At 34.4% G+C, this 25,050-nt stretch overlaps 1 pseudogene; it reads left to right on the top strand.

The window, feature by feature from the left end:
• The first annotated feature begins 1,729 nt into the window (after positions 1–1,729).
• LOC113521103 (cyclic GMP-AMP synthase-like receptor) lies at positions 1,730–22,300 on the top strand (annotated as a pseudogene).
• The last annotated feature ends 2,750 nt before the right edge of the window (positions 22,301–25,050 follow it).

The following is a 25,050-nucleotide window of genomic DNA, read 5'->3' as shown; positions in this document are numbered from 1 at the left end:
GGATAAATATGTCGAATCTGCTCCCAAATGGGAACCTATATCGAAACTTATGTTTTAATATTTACGTACTTGGTGTACCAACACGATTTGTGTATATCTCGCGACCAACTTTCACCTTGACCTTGAGATATGAGAAAAAATAACCAACAATCTTACGAAGATACTTGTTACAGTTTTTACACTTATCAGACATTACTATTATTATATTAATAATTATTAATATAATAATAATAATTAGGTTTAACAGTCACTAATATTAAAATCTTGAAACGAAATACAAAAAAAGTCAAAGTCATAAGCTATCTTCTGGAGCAATACTAATAATACGAAGTTAGTAAACCATACAATAAATAACGTTTTATACGTTATACGAAATAAATATTATTCTGATATTATAAATTATTACGTTACAAATATTTGTAATTATATTATTGTTTACTTTCTTGTCAATATTTGCAGATAAGAAAGCAGATATATGTATGTATTTACAATACGTTTTGTAATTTCAACATTTGTGAAAATTATTAGAAGACTAAATAGAATAAATGATACACAATAATGTGTATCATTTAGGTGCTTATTTATTACATTATGGTTATATATAATCGAAGCAAATTATTAATGTCGTAATAATATTATAATGTCTATAAATTAAATATTTATCCAATTAAAAATAACTTTCTTTTATTCTCCTAATATAGTAGAACTGGTAGAAGATTTATACTGGCAATTCTAAATAAAACTCTAGGAATTCCCACATTCAATTGTGGTTTCTGGTGGCATTGACAACACTAATAGCACACATGCAATGAGACTTATTTTCGTGTCCCCGCCGATAGTAGCAGTGTTGCTATCATATAATTTTCGGGTATATCAGGGTAATTTCGTACTCCTTAAATATAAAATTAAATCATAGACATACTCATGTAAACGAATATTCTTACATTAAATATGGGTTAAAATCACGTTTTATCGACACGTTGAAAATATCAAAACGAGGAGTGGTTTTAAAACAGTCACTACTCGTTATTATTATTTTGTTAAAAATATCTACTCAATTGTTAGTTAATTTTAGTATTAAGTATTTTTTTTTTGGTTTCAATTATGCAACTATTTAAACATGTTATTGACGATTAAACATGTGGTTGATATAAACGTATATCACGCGTTTCACGGATATTTAAAGTGGGAGCTCTGTTATAGACGCTTTGTAGTACTTTTTCAAAATTTATTATTTTTGATTTACTATAAATAATGTTCTTAACAGGTTTTTCTTTTACAAAAATAATGGAATGGAATTAAGTGTATGTTTCGGATCGAAACATAGTCTATTAGAGTTATTAAATAGTCTATTCAAAGTACTTGTGCTCTCTAATATATGGCCAACTTTGACCAAATTTACAGTCAATTTCATATGAAAATTTTATTCATAAGCTTGAAATTTAATTCTTTAAATACCGTGTCTAAATGAAAAAGATTATGTAAATTGGTTAATGATAGTTTTATTATTTTATTTTATTATTGTTAATATATTGTTAATTATATATATATATATATATATATATATATATATATATATATATATATATATATATATATATATATATATATATATATATATATATATATATATATATATAGAATAAAGTAGTTTCTTTTATAGTTAAAATCTTGAAATCCAACTGCCTTTTTCATAAATTTTAGTTACTAAATCAGTGATTAAGGTGGCAACATATTCGTTAAGCTAGTGGTTTTGGTAGTGGTACCTATATAAATATTGTTTTGCGGTCAGAACACTACTCTTAACTGAAAAGTCTTAACTTATATTTGTGTTTTCAAAATCGATAGTTCTCTTTATATTTGTTTTAAAGGAATAATTAAATATTGGTAAGTATATATGTATTTTTTGTTAATGAGTGATAATGGAACGGTAACCCTCGCCTTCAGGGGGAAAGGGATTGTTAGTAATGGGCTCAAATAGCCCCATTACTAGCAATATACCCTATCAGGTTGACCTCCACGTGGTTCCCCTGGAAACCATCGTGACTAATTCTAGTTGAATTCGTCAGGATGGGCTAACTGTCCTATTTCATCCTAATTAGTCATCTGTCACTGACGCCCCGCCATTGTATACCGATACCGTAGACGGAGTTACCATACCATTATCACCCATTAAAAAAACCTACTACTATCGATATATAGGTGACGATGAAAGCAGCTGACGGGGCACTAGTGAAAATTATTAAAAATGACGATAGAAATGTTAAGACGATGAAAGCAAATTTCGGTTTCAGTTAGCGCATCAATTTCCACTAGAATTAACCACGATGGTTTCAACGGGGAACCGTTAATTTAATTAAATGCATAATTTAAAATTGTGTTCCATAAAAAAACATACTTCGTTTTTTTTTAATTAAAAACTAAACTACTGAACCAGTTTTGATAAAATTTCTATGGGATCAATCTGTAAGTATTTTCTTACAGATAAAAAAGAACTTTCTAAATCGATTTACAACTGACAGAGTTATGGGGGAAAAAACTTAAAAAATAAAGCAATGTAATTGAGTATTTATTTTTGAAGTCCTTTAGAAAACTGTCCAAATCCGAGTTGAACTTACACCCTGAGTATTACGCACACAAAATAATAAAAAAAAAATTCAAGGTTTTATCAATTTGTCGAGTTTTGAAATAAAATGACCATATATGTTCCATGTATTTTTGAAACAGATACCTAATAATAATTATTATTGCAATTGTTAAGTCTTTACTCTGGGTCATAGATGTGCCTAGTCCAGACCATAAAGATTTGATGGTAAATATTTTTGATGATTTCTCTGAAATTGGTCTTGTTAGAAAAATCGTTTTTCTTCACTTGTATTTACCTAATATTTAAAGTGGGACAGTGTTTCTTTTTTATATCTTCAATCGAAAACTATTTAGAATAAAAGTAATAAAAAAAAAATACATTTTTAAAATGTTAAAATGAAATCTTTTCATATGAGATACTCCCTTTGTCCTAGCAGATTAATTTTGAATACCTCTATCGGATTTCGTTTAGAAAATAAAAATATTTTTTAATTTATTTTTATTGCAAATCATGAGAACAACCATGGGTATCGCGGAGTATTCTGTAACGTCCGTCGTACCTACTTCATATTTGTAAGTGACGGTTACCGCTTTCCATCAGATGGTCCGGTCAGCTAGTTCGGCATTCGAAGTTTCATAAAAAATTATATATGTAGGTCCAAGGAGCCAGAAATAAAATTCCTTTTTACACAAGCGATTCAACTTTATGTAATTGCAAAATTTAAATCTTAGAAAAATAATCGTAGGACATTTGTTCAGTCGTCGTCAATCTTCAACTTTCACTCTCCAACCGTTCCTCACTTCACTCCACATCAGTCATCCTTCCTCGTATTCCAATCTATGCATACAACATTCACTTTTAACATACGTTCCGTTTCATACCAATCCCACCTATATTTTTACAGCAAAATGAATAATAGTCGTGAAGGTAATCGTAACAGAGAGAACGCCGACAGTGGATTCTGGTGGGGGGTAGCCCTCGGCATTGGAACGGCAACCGCAACTGTGGCGGGTGGATTATATCTCTTGAGTAGAATCGAAGAAGTTGAGAGTAGACAAAATATACAAGACATCGAGAGACTCCCGCGAGCTCGCATTTTAAGTAGCACATCCGAATCGCATTTTTATGCTAGAGGATCAGACATCAACAGAGAGTGAGTATATAAAATTTTTAAGCAATTTTTTTTAAAGAATAATAATATCTCATTCTTACAAGACTAACGAACAGGTAGCTCTTAATGCCTGGACTATTTTACGGATCGTCATAAAATCCTGCTATAATTATAATATGTAAAACTTTCTAAGGAAGTTTGAATGGGTGTTTGTTATCCTCATGATAAAACAACAGATTTTTTTGGTGCAATAGGTTATATCTTAATAAAACATAGGAGTCTTTATATAATTACACATGTGGACGAAACCCGGGGATACAGTTAGTGTGGTTTATACAAACTATTTGTGTTAGGGACTTCCCCAACTCAAATAGTTTGTATATATTTATACAAACTATTTGATATATGTTGGTGGTGTTATACCACATACAGTGAGTGTAGAAAGTATTCGTACACCTAAGGTTGTAATAAAAAAAATACGAATTTGATAGACTTTCTTTTATTTATCTAATTTAAATCAATACTATTAAATATTTTAACATTCCCGGTTTATCAACATAAAAATATTTTTACGTTAACTAAGCAAATAATGACAAACAAAAAGTATTCGTACACTTATAAAATTCGTAAGTAAATGAATATTAAAAAAATATTAATACTTTGTTGGACCACCGTTAGCATTGATGATAGCTTAGTCTCTGCGGCATCGAATCATAGTTTGAAAATATAAAAAGACGGTATTAATGCTTTTTTAGTCTTTACTCGAAATTGGATTTCGAATTTTATTATCGAAATAATCCCACACATGGGTGATTGAGGAGGAATCTCTAGGTATTTTAAAGCGTTAAACAGGATCCATGCTTTAGTACTCCATGCTTTATCATTATCTTGTAAAAATATCCAATTATTGTTAAAACCCATTTGAGCTGCACTAGAGAGACATTCTCTTTTAAAATATTAATATACGCTTTGTGATCCCTAATTCCATCAATAAATGCAAAAAAACAACAGACCCACCACCGTGTTTTACCGTTGGACATTATTCCATATTAGGTTTTCTCCATACCATATGATGCCCATCCGATTTGAAAATATTATATTTCGATTCATCTGAGTAAATAACAGTTTGCCAAAAATGATTTTTTCATTAATATATTTTTTTGCGAATTCTAATCTTTTTTTCTATTAATATCATTTACCCAATACTTTTTACGCGCAGTTCTTCCATGATAATCGTTACTACGTAATACGTTCCGAACGGTACTGACAGAAATATGGCAATCATTGATATTATTAATTTCTTGTAACACTCGAGGGGCACTAATTTTTGGATTTTTTTTTACACAATTTAAAATTTTCCGATCCAATCGAGGCGTGATTTTTGATGGACGCCCCACCTCTGGGTATAGTAATAGAAAACCGATCAATTACAGTCTGTATGGTTGAACGTGGTCTATTGACAAATTTTGCAATTTCACATAATGATTTGCATTGATTATGCAAATTAATAATTATTATACTCGTTTCTTTTGCTTTACGAATTTTTGTAACTAAACACGTCTATACTTGTCACGAGTGCAACTAAAACGTCTAATATCTATACCTACGTATTAAAAATGACCTTGGCATTGTAGGCATATGAAAAATTCGATTGAATAAATGATTTATACAGAATTTCATTTAAAAAAGCATGAATGTACGAATACTTTTTGTTTGTCATTATTTGCTTAGTTAACATAAAAATATTTTATGTTGTATAATTTTTTTTTTAAAAAACAATAATTATCATAAACAAAGTGCGGGAATGTTAAACTATTTAACAGTATTGATTTAAGTTAAATAAATAGAGGAAAGTCTATCAAATTCGTATTTTTTTATTATACTAGGTGTACGAATACTTTTTACACTCACTGTATATCCTATGTGGTATAACACCACATTATTATATGGTGTTATACCACATAGGATATTATTTATCCTGGTTATGCCGATGAAGTCGCGGTTAAAATTTAGAAACATATTTTATTGACATTAAAGAGGAATAAAAAAAAGTTCTATTTTAAAGGTAAATATTTGATTTTAATATAAAGGAAACATTTGATTTTTTAAAATAGCCCGAAGGATAAGCAAAGTTGAAGTGGTATTGCCACGTAGGCTAATCACGTAGCTCGAACAACCGATGGTAAAGAAAAGTTCTTAAACAACAACATCGTACGGGCAAACGCAGTGTGGACGACCCCCACTAGATGGAGTGACGACTTCATATATATTGCAGGGAGTCAGTGAATGCAGGTGGCTCAGGATCGTTCCTTATGGCAGTCTATGGGGGCGGCCTATGTCCAGCAGTGGACGGATAATGGCTGATATGATGATGATTTGATTTTCTGTTTCTAGTGTATAAATTAAATAAACTATTTATTTAACGCGGGCCCCTAAAACCGTCACCGCGCAACGGCAGCGAGTAATTCCCCTTTCCGATCGTCCTCCCCGCGCGCGGCGCCCTCCCGTGCGCTACCGTTAGCGGCGCCGTCGCCGCTAGACAGTTACCGACTGGCTCTTGCATTGTTTCTACATGACGCACTGGCTCGCGCGATTACGCCGTTTATTTAAATGTAACTCCGTTTCGATAGTAAACGTATGTTGTGAAATTTATAATGTTTCCATTCGATGCCAACACAACTATAGTTACCTTAATTTAAAAAAAATTCTTTCACCTTTAGATAGCTATATTATCTGCGAATATACATATATTTTATTTAAAGAACCGTGTGAATCCTGAGCAAGTGTCTTGTAAGATATATCATTTCACCTATAGAAACTACATTATCGGCGACTAATATCATTTTAGAAAATTCTATCTACCCCTGTGAAGCTGGACCTCGTCTTTACACAGATAATATAATGTGTTAACTGTTCCGGTGAACGTTTTGATCTAAGATCACCTTTTGTTTCTTTTCGGGATAAAGTTATCCCATCTCTCGGTTGGAGCAAAATATACAGATTTGCAAAAAAATCATCAAAAGCGTTAGCGCGGTTTCGTAGGTTAGCGTGAACGAACACAATGGACATGAGATTTATATTATATGTAGAAGATTATAACTATAGATAGACAATATTTTTTCTTACAGTAATGCACTAGAATTCGGGAGAATAGCTTTTTCTGATAGCTCAGCATCAGATCGACCAGTGATTAATAACTTAAACTCACTATTGGAAGACCTCTATGTGAGATTCATAGCGTTGGAGGATGACGATTTTGAGCTACATTACCAAGTATTCGATACTATATTTTCCACTATTCATAGAAATATGAAGGAGGTCGATTCATATTTTAATCGTTACTCGAGTACGGTAAGTAATTAATTGATACACAATATAGTCGTAAATATTGGCGAATTCAAGATTATTCTCTTATTAAAAAAAGTCGCATAAATGTAGACGTATCTGCTCCATAGCTCTGCTCCCGATCCTGGTATGAGTACTAGATAATTCTGGGGTAGTAACAGTTAATGGCCTATCTGCCCTCCTATCCGCCCTAAATACATTTATGGGTGAAGGGATATTTGAGTTTAGTAGCCCTATTGTTAGCAATATACCCTGGCAGATTGACCACGATGGGTCAATCTCGATCAGTCAGTCACGATGGGTTGACTGACCTTCTTTTCCATCCTCGCTTATTTTTCATTATTTGGTGTCCCGCCAGCGTATACAGATGGCGCAGGCGACGTTATCGACGTTGTCATCGACATATACCCTTCTTTTTCATCCATCTTAAAACAGTACATCTATCATTGTTGTAGGCTGTGCGAATAAATAAGACTATCTCATTCACTCATTGAAATAAACTCCAACTGCCTTCCTCTCGACTTAAACTTAATTCCTCAAGCCCTTATGTAATGTCTATAAACATCTCTAATCGTCTACCTGTAACATTACCAAATGAACAAAACCATAGAGTATTCATATCACAATTAAAACAACTATTAACTAAAAAATGTCATTACAATATAGATTAATATTTAAATGATAAAAATTTTGTAATAAAAAAAATAACGCATAATATTTAAATATTACTACCGGTTTAGTTGATAATACTAAAATTGATAATGACACTAATAAAAAGATATAAAAATATAAAAAAATACCATTAAATTGCATTAAATTAAAATAAAACATATGGAAATAAAACAATTCATTAAAATCACAACATTAATTGGGAATTTAATGACATTGATGAGATTAAAATTGAATTATTTAATTATTGAAATCTTTATGAAAATTTAAGGATCGACGCCCTTCTCACTTCTAATTGCTGTGCCCGACAACGTCTACAATATACTTTAATAATTATTAACATATTTCATAATAATATTGTAGAATGCAATAAATAAATTGAATTGATTTGACTGGCAAGTTACGAAATAGCTAACTATAATAAGTACGGTAGCCTGACCTTTATAACACAGGACCGTCCTAGCATGGCCAGAGACACTTAGAATCAATCATCGCATCAGCCTTTAACTGTCAAATAAACGTAAGCGTTCCCCTTGGGGGATTTTACCAGTAGCTGCCATGCTTGGCGGGCGGATTGGCAACCGCAGTTAGGCTTTAGAGATGTCTTAAGAGGGACGCTGCTGCTAATCCCTCGCCATCCCTTAGTTGCCTCTTACGACATCCACGGAAAAGGAAGGGGGGGTAGCTTATTTTATTCCTGGACCACACGGCGACCTATAAGTATTGTAAATATGTATCCTGTATCTGTTTTTTTTGTTAAATAAATGATTATTATTATTATTATAAAAAAAAAAACTCAAAAATTACTTAACCTACAAAACTGAAGGTCGGTAAAGACCATTCCTTCTAGACAACTTGCAAGAACGTTTATGCCTTTAGCTTACTCAGATGTGCCTACGTTGGTATTATATTATAGGCATCTCAATAAATGATATTGTATTTTTATTGCAATGTTTTCTACACTAATATGTATTATAAAGAGGAAAGATTTGTATTTTTGTGTGTATGCATGTTTGTAATGAATAAACTCCAAAACTACTTTGCCAATTTCAAAAATTCTTTCACCATTAGAAAGCTACATTCACTCTGAGTAACAAAGGCTATATTTATTGCTAGAAAAGATTAGGGATCCTTACTAAAACATTAGTAACGTAACTCAAGGTGTAAAAAAAATGCTATAAAATATCTTACGTCGCGTGCGCTGCGGAAACTATTGGTGATAGAACAAAAGTATGTTCTACGATATTGAAGAAAACATCAATAACTACAAAAAACTATATGACCAGCGATACTATATGTCCAACTATTATCGTTATGTCACAATAACTACTTTTTACATTTAAAAGTTGATAGAAATACCGACCAAAATTACACCATGTTATTCATACTTCTGTTCAAATAAATCATATTGTTTTCAAAACTGTTTCAATTTATGTAGATTACTTTTTGAATTGTTCAAATCGACTACGAATTGAATAGATATTACAAATTTAATAATTCATAGAAATAGAAAAAATAAGGCTGTCGCGTTGTACATGTTACCATACCATATTTTAGCGGTGCTGAAGAGGGGCAGGTGGGGGCGGGCCATCTATGAAATTTTTATTATTTACTTTATTTTCTTGCACTGTATAATTATGTTAAAGTGAATGCTGTGAATACCTATAATAGGCATGTGCATTAATATTGTATTATATTTAATGTTTGTTATACCTATATGTTATAATGCAATATGCTGTTGGTGTTTCTTAAATAAATAAATAAATAGGTAGCTAGGTAGGTACAGATAAAAATGTAAAACGTTATAAAAATGTCCACCCGTGCGAAGCCGGGCGGGCCGCTAGTAAAGAATAAATGAAAAGATAACGTGTCACGCTTCGACGATAAGGACACCTAATTTTAAAAAAGTATTTTTTAATAATATCATTTATTTAAGCAGCTACGTTTGGCAGGCGCATTGGCAAGCGCAGTTTCTTCTTCAATGGATGATAATGGAATGGTACCCCGCCTGCGCTAACGGTATACGCTGGTAGGGCACTAGAGACGGATGATACGTGAGAATGAAAAGGCAGTTCTGTGAGCCCTTGCCTGAGCCTTGAATACTTCTGGAATTCAGCACGTTTGTTTCTAAAGGTGACCAAGTCGAGGTCGACCTGACAAGGTATGCTAGCATATAGGACTGATAATCCGCATTACTGGGGGAAAGGGATTGTTAGTAATGTGAACTATCAGTTCCATTGCTAGCAATATAACCTATCAGGTCAACATCCACGTGGCTCCCCCTGGAAATCATCGTGCTGAATTTCAGGTGTATACATCACTGTGGGCTACCTGACCTGCCCTTTCAACCTCACCGGTGCCCCGCCAGCGCATATCGTTAGCGCAGGCTGGTTTACCATTTAATCATCACCCATTAACCCACGAGAAAGGGGGGAAAGGCATTGTTAGTAATGGAGACTGAGAATTCCATTGCTAGCAATATACCCAACCAGGTCGACCTCCTCGCAGCTCCCCCTGGAAACTATCATGGTTAATTCCTGATGAATTCATCATGATGGACTAACTGGCCTGTTTTCATTCTCATCTGTCACCCTTCACTGGTGCCCCGCCAGCGTATCCCGTTAGCGCAGGCAGGGTTACCATAGCCTTTTCACCCATCAAAAAAAAATCTACATCGAGGGTGGGGAGGGTAGAGGAAGTTTTGTTAGTAATGGGAACAATCAACCCTATTACTAACAATTGTTAAAACTGATTGTAAACTAATGATAGTTTCCAGGGAGAACCGCGAGGTGATCGACTTGGCTAGGTATATTGCTAGCAATGGGATTCTTAGTCTCCATTACTAACAATCCCTTTCTCCCCCTCGATGTAGAATTAGGTAGATATAGGTACAATAATACGTTATTTCACAATAATAATATATTTAATATTTTCAAACAGATTTAGGCGGTGGGAAGACATTCTGACAGATTACACATAAAAAAACCCAATAACTTTAATATGTACATAGTCATTGGTCTACCACTTAATAAGAGAGAAGATCTCTTTAATCCTTGTAACAGTGATATAGTGTTGGAACCCTTGAGCAATGGATATATCAAACTAAAAATGGGTACGCAATACCAAAGATTGCCCATCAGAGACGAGTGGGAAATAAACAAGACGGCATATAAATGGAAAGGCGAGGACAATTATTTACTTAGAAGCAAATTTAGCGATTGGTTTAAAAGTGTTGTGTACAGGGCTTTGAATAAATTTGAATGTTATGGAAATTATAGATTGGTGACAGTAGATAACGTTCCATATGTTATTCGTACGTCGGAGTCAGGTCCTGCGATAACTTTAAAGATAACCAACGAGAGTACTGGTTTCAAAATGGACGTTGATTTAGTACCAGCTCTGCAGTTTCCCGAGGAGCGCTGGCCAGTTGGGAGTGGCTACCGCGACATACCTGCTGAATGTTCGATGGGTGCCTATGGATGGGTGGTTGTACCCGAACCGGCAAAGTCTGACGACAGCTCCCAGTCGTGGCGTTTGTCTTTATATAATCAGGAGAAGAAACTCTTTTACAATACTTACAACTTGAGACAGACTGTGCGATATGTAAGTTTTTTTTATAGTGCTTATGATGGTTTTAAAGGTTTTTTTTTTTTTCTAAAGGTCATCTAATATACGAGGAACTGGTCTTATTATACGTAATTTGGACTGTGTAGATTATGTATCAGTTCGAGAAATGAAAGATATCTGAGGGCCTACCATGAAATGTTTTCCGAAATTTCGGAGCCAAACGAAACAGAAATTTGATATTAAAATTACATAATACATGCCGTTTGGAAATATTAAAAATGTTAAAGTATCGTACCTTTGGACTTTTATGATAGGATGTATGACGAACGAAATGTTAAACTCCATTTATTGGTCCGATTTTGGTATAAACATAAACACAAAATTGAGTCCGAAATTTCGGAATTTCATTTCATGGTAGACCCGGTGCTGTTAGGTGTATAGGATTATGGTGAAAATATGGAATGTTGAGATTTTATTAGGTACGATTGTAAATCCTTGTAAGCATTATTGTATATGATGAGTTATTGGAAGAAGCGGATGAAATTGAAAATCTTGGTTGTGGATATAACAATGATATACAATACTGCTTATATAGCAAGAGAGAGAATATTGAAAATATTTTTATAAGCTTTACTATATATAATAGTTATTTGTTTATGAATGTTTATTAGAAGCATCTAAATATAATTGTGATAAATCAGGTCGAAATGAGGTCACTGTGATGAATCTGTATGGTAAGGCAGGCCATGATCATATTTAGAATAAAATTGTGAGAGTGACTTGGTTTGCAAGAAAATGACAGTTTTAGAATGAGAAAGGTTATTTAAACTGGTTCGTGTAAATTGGAAAGAATGATGAAACTTAAATATACAGTACGAAAGTTAAAGAATGCGGATACCAGTGAAGGCTCAGATCAATCTATAGATGGTGAATTTTTAAAAGAAGGAACCATTTTTAAAATATACGCATATGAGTGGATGAACTAAGAGATGTATGACAAGGATAGAGATCAGTGCCAATCGGTTTTTCATGTCAATTATACAAACTTAGTTTATATTTCCCCATATAGCATTAAGGAGAAGATAAAAAATAATACTTCTCACAGCTATTTCACATACATTAGATACACATTTATTTCGTTTATCCTGATCAATTACCTTAGTTTTTTTTAACATTATATTAGATTTTTGTGTCAGTGCCTGCTGCTAATTTCCAGATTTTCAGACACAGGATTATCAGTGAATAGAACTTGTTATATCTTCTCACAATTATTATAATACGATCCCTTTATGTTCATTTAACAACGTTCATTAATAACAATACAATATTTTTTGTTTACAGCTAAAGAAACTACGGGATGCTTTAGAAATGAAAGAAATAGAAAATTATCATATAAAGACATTGTTCTTTTGGGAGGTTGTAGAGCGGAAGTCAGAGCCAAGGTTTTGGAATAAGCCGCCGTCTGAGCTCTTTATAATAATGGTAAAGAGGTTGCATCGGGCCATGGTAAACAGGAATATTCCGTATTTCTGGAATAAGCAATATAATCTCATCGGGAACGTTGCATCTAACATACTGGCAGGGTACGCTAACAAGCTACAGAGACTGGTGAACATTCTGGACGATCCTACTAAATACAAAATGGTCGCCGAATATCTGTTGACTGATGACGAATATGAAGCGTACAAACCTATACTATTTCGATAGATACTTGTATATTGTTATGTACTGTATGTTATTATGGTATTAGTTATATTTTGCGGAGTTTTGTATGGCGCGAGTGGCAGATTATTAAAAGAAGAGATAAAAAAATATTAAAACATAAATTGCGCTTTCAACGAAAGTTTTTATTGAAAGAAAGTATTAATTTCATTATAATTATTATATCGAATTTAAGTCTAAAAATTTTACTCAATACTGTAGTACAAACATTACGCCACAACACGCCGTATATAAATATATAACATAACTTATGTATTACATAGATGATATTAATAACTATATTATATATATATAATAATAATTTAAAAATTTTATATAAATTTTTTTTTCCTCTTAACTGTATAAAATTGATTTTTCTATAATATGTAACTAATAAAGATTTTCTAATGTGTCTTATTTTTTAGTTTTTTAAGTTACGATACACGATTACAAAACTCAGGACTTGTTAGGTTGAAATTTTAATATTATTCTACTAGTTCACGTGACGTATATATGAAAGGTTTTTTTATGTTTAGACATAAGCCCATGAAATGGCTTAATATTGTACGGCCGTATTGTAGACTGCTGTACCTACACCATATTATCTACCTATCAACCTGTAACTACCACAGTATGCTCAATACAGAATTAATTCATTCATTCATAACAGTAGCGTTTCAAGTAGATTATTTATTTTTATATTATATTATCATTTATTGTTATACTAGTGGCCCGTTCCGGCGTCGCACGGGTGGATATTTTTACATTTAAAAAAGTGGCCATTAAGGACGGAAGCTTAAAAATGGAGTGACTTCTTTTGTTAGTGTTTTCCCAACATTTCCCTTCACTGCTCTCCTCCTATTGATCGTAGCGTGATGAAAAGTATACTATAACCTGCCCAGGAGTATGAAGAATAATTGTATCAAGTTTCTTTAAAATCAATCGAGTAATTTTTGCTTCTATAACGAACATACAGACAGACAGACAAAAATTTTACTGATATCATTTTTGGCATCAGTATCGATCACTAATCACCCCCTGATAGTTGTTTTGGAAATATATCTCATGTACAGAATTGACCTCTCTACAGATTTATTATTATACTTCGCGCTTCGTCCTCGAGATTATTATTCGTAGAATATAAACAACATGTAGTAACGCACAAGTGACACCGCCCCTGCACTATTGTTGAGAGAGGAATTCCCCCTTTTTCCTTTTTCTTTTTATTCCCCGGTAGGTACATAGTCTACTTAGCCCGTTCATTTCATTTCCTGTTCATTCGCAATTTAGTGCTTCACCGCTCCGCACATAATACATCGCGTTGTCGTGCTATTAAAAAAAAAAAAAAAAGGAATAGTAGTGATCGTGAAGAGAACTCAACGATCCAATATTACATAGTGTCGTTGTAGACCAGGTAATTATTTTCAAAACTATATCTATACACAAAAGTAATTTTCGTCTCCAGAAGAATGCAATCGAGATAGTCATTTGGGCTATATCACCGCATTCAAACGAAATGGTTGACGTGCAATTCAGCGGGAATTGTACACAACAGCCGTGTTTCGATAACTTTCGTTATCACATTTTCAAATAACACCCATAAAAGGATATAATAAATATAAATATAGAATTTCATTTTTAATAAAATATTTTTAAATAATTACAATAAATTATTGGCAATATATATATATAAAAGAGAAGTCGTTACTTTTGATTTCTGTTATAGAGAATATTTGATTATAGGGGTGTATTATATAAACAATAATACTTATTGGAGACAAAAAATATTAGGTTTTAACGTATCCACGTTAACAATATGTTATGACTGTAAACCTTGCATCAGACGATGTAAATGTGATTCACGATGCGTTAACGTATCCAGACGGTAGGGAGGCTGTGGCAAATAATAATCCGATTACGGATCAAGACGCTGGTCAAAACTGTCCAGGCCCGTCAAATGTGGAGCCTCAGTAGCTAGATACTGAGACTTTAGAGATTCTTGGAGTCGATCCAATGTCTACTAATAATTATGGCAGCGATGTTCATAAAGAATTGCCATTGCGATTTCAACACATCGCCCAAGAAGGAATTAGTAAAGGGCTTAAAAAATTATTAGTAAATTAATACCCACTAACAGCTAACCGCTTACTTGTAGTGCTTCCACAATAAATCCCGAGATAAAAAGCAGCGCTTCCAGAACTAGCTATTAAGCGTGATAAAGGTATTGAGATAAAACAGAAACCAATGGCTTTAGCTATATCTTGTTTAGGTCAAGCTATTTCAACATAGCTTAATTGTAATCAAAAAGATAAAGAATTTTTACAAAAACTTATGGATCTCAGCCGTCTAATGTGTGACATACAGCATAGCGACTCCATGACTAGACGACACTTCATTCTAAGTGCTTTAAAGAAGGATATGAAGGTATATCTTACAAACATAAAAGTTGATACCTTCTTATTTGGCGATAAATTGGCTGAAACAATAAAATCGGCCGAAGCTGTTAACAAATCAGGCGTAGACCTAAAGGCGGATTCTGATGGTACCAAAAACTTGCCAAGAAGAACCGATACTCTTTCTTCAAGGCCTTTAAACCGGAGAGCTCCAGCACCGGCACGCAAGCAGCGGGGCACGAGAGCGAGATTCCGTCAGCCTGCCGCAGCACGACCCTTGATTCTTCCAACGCAGCCGCCTGGGCACATATCGAGGACGTCGTGGGTTCCACCACCACCGCCGCCGCCGCCGCCGCCACCTCCTTCGACACAACAACCACGTCGTCGTTACTACGTACGTCGTTACTAGATACGTCTATTCCAGTTAAGTATGCAGGTCGTTTAACACACTTTTATGATCAATGGTCTATTATCACAAATGTTCACTTGATCCTTTCATGGATTAAGGGTTACAAAATAAATTTTTCATCATACAGATATACCTACAGATTCTGAAAAGTATCAATATATTGATGCAATTAATAATCTTCTACAAATTGACGCTGTTTCAGAGTGTATACCTTATAAGGGCAGTTTATATCTAATAATTTTAATATAATACCAAAACCTAATGGCAAAATGAGGCCCGTATTGAATCTCAAAAGATTAAATAAATTTATCCAGACGGATCATTTACGAATATTATTTATTTACGAAGAATTAGAAGATTTACGAACTGCATTAAAATTAATATCAAAAGATTGCTATATGGCAACTTTAGACCTTAAAGACGCTTTTTTTTTAATAAACATTCATAATGAATCTAAAAAATATCTCCGATTTATTTTTGACAGTAAATTATATCAATTTAATGTTTTGCCATTTGGTTTAGCTACCGCACCTTACATTTTTATTAAATTAATGAAGCCGATTACTAGACTTTTAAAAACTGGCGATTTTTTTATTTACCTTATACTTAGATAATTGGTTTTTATTGGGTAATTCTTATCAACAATGCTTAACAAATATTGAGATGACTTCCAAACTACTATCTTCCTCAGGTTTTACAATTAATCAGGATAAAAGTAATCTTGAGCCTTCATTATCTTGTAAATTTATGGGAATAGTTGTAGACTCACACAGTCTACAATTAAGCTTACCATTCGAAAATAGATTACGAATTCGATCTCAATCAGAAAGTTTTTGTCAATATGAACGTATTTTAATCAGGGAATTTGCTCAACTGGTAGCTTTACTTGTGTCGGCTTGTCCAGCCATTGTGTATGGATGATTTTGCACTAAAGAGTTGGAGCGTTCAAAATTTCTTAATCTAAAAAATCATAACGATTATGATAAGTATAGGAATATACCTAGTTCCGTATATTCTGACTTTCAATGGTGATTAAATAATATAGATAGCTCTGTGTATCATCGTATCAGAGATGATACGTATGCCATTGAAATTTACTCTGACGCCTCAACTACGGGGTGGAGGGCTAATTATGGTAATAGTATTGCTAGCGACCAATGGTCAGATGATGAACTAAAGCATCATATAAATTATCTGGAGCTTCTCGCTGCGTTTTCTGGCCTTAAAAGTTTTTGCCAGAGATTCACATAATTGCCAAATACTGTCAAATAATATAAATAGACAATACTACTGTAATATCTTACATTAATCGTATGGATGGCATTCAATTTCCTCATCTTACTCAAATAAGTAGAGAGATTTGGCAATGGTGTGAGAACAGAAGTCTACAGATGCTGAATCACGCAAATCCATCCAGATATAGAGTGGGAACTGGCTGATTGGGCCTTTCACCAGTTGACAAAAAAAAAAAACTATGTACCAGAGGTTAATCGAATTACAAATCGCATAAACAAAAAATGTGAAATTATGTCACATGGCATAGGGATCCGGACGTAATTGCTATTAATTCATTCACAATCAATTGAGCAAAAGTTTTACTTTTATGCCTACCCATCATTTGCAGTGATTCTTAAGACGCTTAGAAAGATCATTTCTGATAAAGCTTGCGGTATAATTATTGTTCCTCTATGGCCTACACAACCGTGATACCCACTATTCAGAAACCTCCTTGTCTCTGAATTAATAACTTTTTATCCTGCGGATAATGTTTTATTATTTAGTTCCAGTTATCAACGTGTAGGCTCAACGCTTACCTTGGTTACAGGAGTGTTATCAGGAAAGCATTATCCAGGAGAATTTTTCCACCAGCCTCTTTAGATATAATGTTAGCATCATTCTCTGATAGCTCAATTAGACAATATGATACTTGTTTAAAAAAGTGGTGGAATTTTTGTAAAAACAATTCAGTTTATTTTTATAAAGCTTCGATTCTTATCATAATTTCTTTTCTTACTCAGATATTCCATGACGGTTATCAATATGGAACATTAAATTCAATAAAGTTCGGCGTTATCCTTGCTTTTAGGTCCTATTTTATCAAAAGATGATAGTATAGAAAGATTTTTCAATGGAGTATATCGATTGAGACCTCCTCTTCCGAATTATAACGCTACATGAGATACCAATGCTGTTTTAGATCATTTAAACACATTGTGGCCTAATGAAGAATTATCATTAGATAAATTAACAAAGAGAACCATTACCTTAATAGCAATAACGATAGCTCATAGAATACAAACTCTATCCAAAATTGATATAAAAATATAGAATTTTTCAATGACCATATAGTAATTAAAACTCCTGACTTCCTTAAAACGTCACGAAGAGGTTCTAAGCAACCGATTATTGTTATTCCTTTCTTCTTAGAAAACTCTGCTATCTGTCCAGCAAAAACTTCAGATTGTCATTTAAATAGAACAATTCTTCTAAGGAATTCTGATAATCTTTTAGTGGTGTCTGTCGACCTCACAAAGCGGTAGACAAACTATTAGCCGATGGGTGAAACTGACATTAGACGAATGTGGACTGGACGTACATATTTGTACTCTCTGCGCACAGCACGCGACATGCCGCCGCGTCCCGGGCACGCTCTCTAGGTGTCAGTGTAGATACAATACTTAAATGGAGCTGCTGCGGCTGGAATGCCAACTCCACTGCTTTCGCCAAATTTTACAGTAGGCCTATGATTAATACAGATAATTCGTCCTTTGCTAAGCCGATAATTAATAATAATCAAAAATAATTTTATGTTTATCGAATTGTGTGATGATCAAAAAAGATTATGTACTATTATAGATTAATAGTAGAATAACATAATGTCGATTAATTTTTAGTTCTATTTGTTCACTTTGTAATCCAATAAAACATACAATCATAAAAGAAGTGTTTTCATTGATAATATTTTTTGGTTGGAACTCTCAAAGTCTACATGTTGTTTATATTCTACAAATAATAATCTCGAGGACGAAGCGCGAAGTATAATTAGTGATTAAACGAACTTACCCAAGTGAAGTTCTATCACAATTATACGAAGCGCTTCGTCCGAAGAGATTAGTACGTATTCCCTCCCGACCCAGTTTAATTATACCCATCAGAACTGTACCAAAAAATATTTCAATGGTCAAACATAAGTTTTAAATAATTTTTAACTCTGAACTTAATGAACAGGAAATGAAATGAACGGGCTAAGTAGACTATGTACCTACCGGGGAATAAAAAGAAAAAGGAAAAAGGGGGAATCCCTCTCTCAACAATAGTGCAGGGGCGGTGTCACTTGTGCGTTACTACATGTTGTTTATATTCTACAAATAATAATCTCTTCGGACGAAGCGCTTCGTATAATTGTGATAGAACTTCACTTGGGTAAGTTCGTTTAATCACTAAAAAGTCGTTTGCTTGAGCACTTCTGTCCCGTACGTACGTACGTTTCTACCGTAAAGCAGTTGTGTTTTTTTTTTATGGTTTGCGGTACAGTATTTAAGGCATCCCGTCCTCGCTATTGGATACGGGTGACGGAATGCCTATACAAGAGGGTACATGGTGGACATAATTTAAACGCAATATTTGAGAAGCATTTGGAAGATACTATGGCCGAAGGAGTTGTGTTTGCATGGCTGTGTTTCAGTTTGAAGGGTGGAATATGGCAGTGAATTTACAGGGTACAGAAGAATAAAACCCGAGTCCTCAGGAATGGCAACGCATGGAGGGTATCATGGGCAAATGAAACAGTATACTCTGTTATGTCCATGGTACTGCTCATGTCTATAGGTGACGATTACCACTTTCCGTTAGGTAGGCCATCAGCTTGTTTGCCATTCTAAGTTGCATAAAAAAAAAACCTGCCCTAATTCAAATAACTATGAAACCCGCATCAGAGTTCGTTTTGTGGTTCAGATATAAACAGAGAAACAAAAAGACACGACACAAGTGGACATTAACTTCATATTATTTTATATTGTTTAGAAATTAAATACCACATGTTCTTTTGGGTAACATTTATATGCAGAGTCTTGTCGCCTCCAATCAAAATCTTTGACCCATCTATATTTGTTGTTGCTGAACTTGAAGATAAACATTAGTACTGCTAGCAGGACGATTGAGCCACCCACAAAGTGCCATGGCCATACACCACCGCAACTATCCGACGAGCCGACATAACCCACGTCCCACGACCCCGTTGAAGTCCTGCAGCGTTATTCTGCCTCTGGTCTTTACTTTGCTGTTCCTTTTCCTGAGCACTGAAATAATACGTTCAATAAAAACAAGGTGTAAGTAAGGGAAATTAACGAATTTATTGTTAGCAATATAATTTACAGGCTACAGAGGCTTAATCCTTAGGAATTACACTTGAAGGATATCATGAACGACACTGTATACTCTATTATATCCATGGTACTGTTGATATCTATAGCCGACGGTTAACACTTTCCTTTAGGTGGGTCGCCGGCTTGTTCGCTATTGTCAGTTATATAAAAAGATATACTCTTTTAAGACAATCTCCATTTGATCCTCTTTGAAAACTCTGTTGAATTCTTCATAAGGGCCCAAGTAACTTGTTTCCTTCATTGGTGTTCCGTAAACGTATTCCGATAGCGCAGGCAATACTACCAATTTATTCACTCATTCATTAGAAAATTAATTTAATAATTAGATCATAATTATTTTAATCATTAACTCCACTGCTGAACATGGGCCAGTTTGTTTTTTTTTTTGATGGGTGAAAATGGTATGGTAACCCCGCCTGCGCTAACGGAACACGCTGGCGGAGCACCAGTGAAGGGTGACAGATGAAAATGAAAACAGGCCAGTTAGCCCATCATGATGAATTCATCAGGAATTAACCATGATAGTTTCCAGGGGGAACCGCAAGGAGGTCGACCTGGTTGGGTATATTGCTAGCAATGGGATTCTCAATCTCCATTACTAACAATCTATTTCACCTCGAACATGGGCCAGTTAGGTTTTGGTGGTGTTTTAAAAACAGCGCTGCTGTCTATCCGTCTTAGTTGCCTTTTATGACATGCACGAGAAAGGACGGGGTGGCCTATTCTATTAATAATAATAAGTTATTACTACTTTGTTTAGGGAAGGTGCTGGTTAGTTACGAGGACTAAAGGCCCCGCATCTTATTAGCAATTTTATTGTATCGGCCGTTGACCGTCCACTGCTGAACATAGCCTAAGGGGAGTTTTGCCAGTAGTTGCCACGCTTGGCAGGCTGATGGCAACCGCAGATCGGCTTTTGGAGATGTTTTAAGTGGGACTTTGTTTAACCGTAAACTCCCTTAGTGGCCTCTTACGACGCCCACGGGGAAGGAAGGTGTAGCCTATTCTATGTCGGAACCCACACGACTATTACTACTTTTTATTCCTTACTATCAATACATGTACCCAATCAATTCGACCTTCAGATCCTCCTGAGGAGAGAAGGGCTTGTTAATAATGGGATGGTTAGTCTTCATTTGTCAGGTCGACCTCCACGTGTTTCTCCCTGGAAACTATCATGACTAATTTATCGTTGAATTCGTCACGATGGGCTAACTGATCTGCCTTTTCAACCTCACCTATCACCTCTCACTGGTGCTCCGCCAGTGTATACCGATAGCGTAGGCGGGGTTACCATGCCATTTTCACTCATTAAAAAAAAAAAGATCCTCCTGAACAGTTGTGGCTATCACTGTTTAATTTATTACGGTGAACCATATTCATACTTTCATAGACAAAAGAAAGAAACCTACCAGTCACACATCGAAAGTTGCCACTTGCGAATTTATTTGCCACTAGTGAATTTATTTTGATAAATTTATATTCATTTTTAACAACTTCTTGTAACTTCTTATTAGGTAATTTTTACCTTATTTATTGCACTAGCTATGTAATTGTTGACATCTCTCCAAGAATTTGATAGCGTAATATTTTTTTATAATGCCTGCTTCAAAGGTATATAGGTTTAACATATTTTCTTATACAATTGACACTAAAATAAAGAGTAATATTAACCATCCTTCTTACGAATATAATAAAGTGAAGAGATCTGTAAATGGGAGGTATTTAAAAAATATATATATATTAATAATGCCAATCGAAGTCAAAACAATATCTGTAGAAATATTATCTGTCTCTGTGTATGTTTGTTTCGGCATCATGCAAAAACTACTACACCAAATTGAATGCGGTTTTCACAATTGTATTCCTGAAAATCTAGTTTAAAATGTGTTTTTTTTTTACAATACAGTGAGCAAACGAGCATGCAGCTCACCTGATGGTAAGTGACTACCGCCGCCCATGATCACCCACAACACCAACGGCATTGCAGGTGTGTTGCCGGCCTTGTAAAAAGGAATATGCTCTGTTCTTGAAGGCTATGAATTCATATCGGTTCGGAAATACTGCTGCTGGAAGTTGATTCCAAAGAGTGGTTATGCGTTGAAGAAAGTGCCTTGAAAATGCATGTTTTAACCTAATACGCCATCTAGAAGTGTTATTTTTATACGTTTTCGTATTTGTGAAATTCAGGTGTTGAAGTAGTAGTGTGAATTTACAGGGTACAGAGGAATAACACCTGAGTCCTCAGGAATGGCAACGCATGGGGGGTATCATGGGCGAAACAGTATCTACTCTGTTATGTCCACGGTACTGCTCATGTCTATAGCGTGCTTGTTTGCCATTCTAAGTTGTATAAAAAAAATGTGTTAGTCTGTGCAAAGTCCACGCGTTGCTATGGATACTTTTTATGTTACCTTTGTCTAACGCCTAAATAAAATAAACTACGCGCGCGTATATAGATTTCCTTATTTTATTTCATCACCAGGCGCATGAAGTAGCGAGCAAAAAGCCAGTAAGTATTTTTTTTTGATGGGTGAAAATGGTATGGTAACCCGCCTGCGCTAACGGGATACGCTGGCGGAGCATTAGTGAAGGGTGATAGATGAGAATGAAAACAGGCCAGTTAGCCCAAGTTGTACAAGCGTTATACAAGCAATCGACAATTCTCATAGGTCGTCGTTGCACTGAGTCGAGGGGTTCAAGCTGGTATCTAGGTGCTCCGGCCCATAAGTGAAAACAATACTCCATATGGGGCAGAATTTGCGATTTGTAGAGCAATAATCGCTGATCCGGCGTGAAGTAATGCTTCGCTCTATTAAGCACACCGAGTTTTTTTGATGCCAGCTTCACCTTATCTTCGAGGTGGCCACGGAACTGTCGATCAGATATCTATATATCCTCTGAACATTGATGGCGGATAAAAGGTCATCACCCATTTCGATATCGCCCATATCGGTCGGATATCTGTTTTCGAATATGTTAAAATTCTGTTATTCAATATTATTTTTCGGATAACATACTTTTAACATTTTATTTATTGGACCAGTATTTAAATATTGTACCTGAAATATATAGATCAGGAGTGGCCAACCGGTCGATCGCGACTATTAGTCCAGTCGATCGTGGCAAAGTAAAAAATATAATATTTGCTAATCTAGCGAAAGATGCTCATACGCAATGCTCACACTAATATAAATAAGTAGTCACTAAGAATAATTTTCAGTTTTATGTTTTCCCTCTTAAAAAATACAAAATGCTACAATACTACATAATTGTGTACTGAATTATGTTGGTTCATTTGTGACTTCAAAAAGTATGTAATTGGTAGATCGCACTGGGTTTCGTCAGTAAGCAGTAGCTCTTGGGTCTAGTCTAGTCGACCAGTCCTGATTTATTATAAATATTGCTATATATTACTAATTCTTATTACTTACACTGTAGTATGACTCACCGGATTGTTATCACCGTTTTTACAAGTACAAACGTAAGGAACATTTATTTGTTGGTTATAAATCTTGCGCTGAGGGCCAGTGTAGAACATCTTGTAAAGCAGAGAGAGGACTCCAACGCCGACGACGATGCCGGCCGCCAGCGGTACCCAGTTACTATCATCACGGTTACTCATTTTAAACAACCAACAACCTAATCAAAATAGACGCTATTTATTGTTGAAGAAAAGAGGGTAACGATTTTCATGTAAGATCATGATGTAGGTATATCTGAAAAAGCAGTGTTGCCAGATTGAATGAATATCTTTTTCGCAATTTTGGGTAAAAACATTAATGTTTGTGAATTTTGCATAAATGTTTAGAATATAATGAAAATGATCTCGGAGAAATGTGGGCAATTTTTTTAACAGTTTTGTTATTTTGTAAACCATATAGCAATGGTCAATCTCCCCTGAAAACTTGGGTTGTTATTACCTGATGAATTCACACGATGGACCAACTATGCTGACTTTATTTTCATCTATAATAACTCATATCCTATCAGTGTATACCAAAAACAGGGCCGAGGTTTTTCAGGAATTCTATTTTCACGTATAAAAAATAAGGTGCACTGTAAACCTTATATTGTTGGGATACGAAATAATCATAGGTTGGTACAAAAATATTTCACGTTTACCTGTATGTATTTTTGTATGTCGATAATTTTTTAGAGTGATATTCAATGTACTACAATAAAATTTAACAACGAGAATATCAGTTAAAACGATTCTTATTAAATTTTCTCGAAATAAAACGACAATATTGTAATTTTTTATGACATTGTCTTACATTATATATCGAGTTGACAGCCTCATATAACTTGCACATAGATTAAGGACACTTTCACACACAATACACAAGATATTTATTTTGAAATGTGAAATATATATAGATGTTGGAAACATCGAAGTTTATGAACGATATATCGATTTGTTTTCGATGTTTTTAACCCCATTCAAATATACATATATCTATATATATCGAATAAATATGCATTTTTAATGGAATGAAACCAGAGGGAGACTTTGTACAAAAGTCTATTGCTTGGGTACCTCTGTTTCATTCGTGTTTCAACCGTGAAGCAGTTGTGTTTGCATGGCTGTTTCGGTTTGAAGGGTGCGATATGGTGTGAATTTACAGGGTACAGAGGAATAACACCTGAGTCCTCAGGAATGGCAACGCATGGGGGTATCATGTGCGGAAACAGTATACTCTATTATGTCCATGGTACTGCTCTTGTCTATAGGCGACGGTTACCACTTTCTTTCGTACGGGTGGGCCGTCAGCTTCTTTGCCATTCTAAGTCGTATAAAAACAAAATATTTTTTGAACTTTTATACTATTCATTTTAACATTTTTATCGAATATTTATTAATTTTTAACAGGAAACAAGTA

The sequence above is a fragment of the Galleria mellonella genome, unplaced genomic scaffold (genome assembly GCF_026898425.1).
Source record: "Galleria mellonella isolate WM207_F2 unplaced genomic scaffold, CSIRO_AGI_GalMel_v1 utg117, whole genome shotgun sequence".
In the NCBI taxonomy this organism is placed as follows: Eukaryota; Metazoa; Arthropoda; class Insecta; order Lepidoptera; family Pyralidae; genus Galleria; species Galleria mellonella.
This window is presented reverse-complemented; position numbering and strand designations above follow the sequence as displayed.